Genomic DNA, 2679 nt, shown 5'->3' with positions numbered 1-2679 from the left:
AAAGATTTGAACTCGAACGCTTATACCAAACCTACGACACCATGCTTGGGGATTCAAACCGGGGCACATATATTTTCAAAGATTTAATTCACATAACTGTAAGTTCAGAAAGTGTAAAAGAACAATATAAAGAGCAAAACTTAATTAATTGGTGCTATGTTCAATTAATATAGTGGATGCAATATGCAATTATATTAATTAAAGCCCAAGTAATGAGAAGTAAATATTAAACGGCATTGTTGTAACTATTCGAGATTTATTTGTTTAATATATAGTTCTATTATTTAATTAAAGTGCTTTGTTAAATTATGTTTTTTTCATAAATCAATGAAACATTATAATTAAATTTTATTTCTCAAATAAAAAGGGGTACATCTTAAAAATCTAATAAGATAACCTAATAATTATATGTACCCAAACCAATTTGTGATGCTAGGTTCGTCTTCACTGAGGTTCGAGGTGCCTCATCACATAAAAGATTTCTTCTTCTTGTCACTTTCCTTAATTTGTGCCTACAAAAAGCTTGTGTGTTCGGCGATGCTTTGTCGTCAACCTTCATGAACATAGCTTCCCAATCTCTTTTATCAATCTGAAGTTCCTTGCATACTCAACTTGACTTCTATAAAATAAACCACTCTACTTGTCAGTCTCACCTTTTAACGTCGTCTCCTTTGGAACAACGTTAGAAACACACTTAATAATTCAGTATGTTGGGCAAATTTTCACAACCTTCCAACATTTGTGATGGTTGAACCTTGTGATGAATTTGGGCAAAATTAGGTACCAACTGTTTGCTCGCATCAACTAAAACAAATAAAGTGGGAAAAAAATAATTATCTCAAAAAAATAAAAGTAGGTGCTGACAAAAAAAAAAAAATAGAAAATTGTTACCTCATCCCCATTATTTGTGTCACCTTGATAATTTTTCACCGCTTTTGTCTGAGCATCTCAACAACTGCCTAATGCAAAACTCAAATTTTTTATCATACTAGTAAGTGCACTTTTCCTACGACTAGTTCCATACCGACTGCTATAATTTCATGAAATTTCTTCGGCACAAGAAAACATCTTTTAGCGATTAACCATGCAGTTTCGGTTTCGACCCTACCTTCAACGGGATATGCCTTTTCGTAAGCACAAACAACATAGGAATGTAATCAATTAAATAAGAATGTAATAAAAGATTGTACATAATTTCGCATTCTTGCTTTCCTTTTTTATTTTATTTTTGAGACATAGTAGAGCTCTAAGTTTTCTGGATTTTGTCTGGGGATAAATGTTGTAATTCTAGTGGGAGAGAGGGAGAGAGGAAGGAGATAGAGGGAGCGAGTTTACAGAGACGAGGGACAAAGGAATGAGATAGAGGGAGTGAGTAAGAGAGAAGGGAGGGAGGGAGTGAGTGAGTGACTATAGCTGTAAATATAGGATTTCAAACGCAGCAGCTGGTAGGAATGGGTACTAAAAATTCCTTTGGACAAATAAAAAAGGAAAAAGAAAATCAAAAAACATGTAGCCATTGTGACCGCAAATGTATACTGGTGCAAAACCTCCTTAACCTAAAACTTAATCCCACCAACCACTATCCCTCTCAGTCCACTGATATCCAGAATACCATTATGCCCTTTCATTCCTTTTGCAATTAACTTTATACATTTTATCGATACTATTACTGTTTTTGTCCATGTAGTCATGCAAGTATGTAAAGAAGCTAAATTTTTAAACCCGGTCACTTATATACATTTTACGCAAAATGTTACTGTTTTTTTTCATGTATCGTACAAGAATCATAAGATCGGTCATGCAAGTTGAAATAACATATTTGGATATGTTCTAAATTCACTTAACTTGTGGAAAGAGAAATTTGAACTCGAATGTTCAAGATTTCTTTGCATAAGCAAATATCATAAGATCGACCGTGCAAGTCGAAACAACATATTTTACAAGTATGATTAATATAAAAATCAATGAACAAACTATATCTAAAACTAAAATACAGAGTTGACAACACATTTTATAATTTAATAGAAAACTATCAGAAATCAAAACATGTTGGTATCGACATAAGTTAGGTGCACACTTTGAAAAAAAGATTATATCGAAAATTCCTAGTTATCAGAATCTCTCAATCCATTCAAATTTTCATTTCAACTTTTGAAAAAACATCAAATTCGAAATTTTTGTGTAGAGATTCAAAAAAATTTATTGTCAAAAATTAAAATCTCATTCCGACTTGGACCCCTAGTTGAATCTTATTATTTAAATCATTAAGATATCAAATGAGCTTTGAAACTTTAAGAAGTGGAGATAATTAGTAAGTGATAATCGTTTGACACAAACAATAATATTATATGTAAAACCTTTATTTGGATTCTGGCAATAACAAAATTCTTTGTTTCCACATTTTTTTTTTGGAAACGCCAGTTGAACCTATGAACTTATGAAAGATGTGACAAGCTATGACTGATTGACCGCAGGCTGAGGGAGGGCCACAACTTTCATTTACCTATGGTAAGGACTCTGTCACGCATTTTTCTCTGGTGAGGGTGGGAGTGGTTGGGTCATGGTGTTTAAGTGGGCTTGGGAGGGAAGGGAAGAGGCTGGCTTTTCTGCTGCTTCTGGTTTTGATGAATTTACCAAATTAGCCTGGTTTTTGGACTGGTGTGTAAGACGAAGCAACGA

The 2679-nt window shown here is 33.4% G+C and overlaps 1 long non-coding RNA gene across 1 annotated transcript; it reads right to left on the bottom strand.

The window, feature by feature from the left end:
* Nucleotides 1–328: 328 nt before the first annotated feature.
* On the bottom strand, nucleotides 329–1272 carry LOC114823504 (uncharacterized). The gene is made up of 2 exons (XR_011578204.1): nucleotides 892–1272; nucleotides 329–804 (listed from the first exon to the last, which is right to left on the bottom strand). It is a non-coding gene; the product is annotated as an uncharacterized lncRNA (long non-coding RNA).
* Between the last annotated feature and the right edge of the window lie 1407 nt (nucleotides 1273–2679).

The sequence above is a fragment of the Malus domestica genome, chromosome 17, assembly GCF_042453785.1.
Source record: "Malus domestica chromosome 17, GDT2T_hap1".
Taxonomy (NCBI): domain Eukaryota; kingdom Viridiplantae; phylum Streptophyta; class Magnoliopsida; order Rosales; family Rosaceae; genus Malus; species Malus domestica.
The sequence above is the reverse complement of the archived record's forward strand: the minus strand, read 5'-3'. Positions and strand labels throughout refer to the sequence as shown.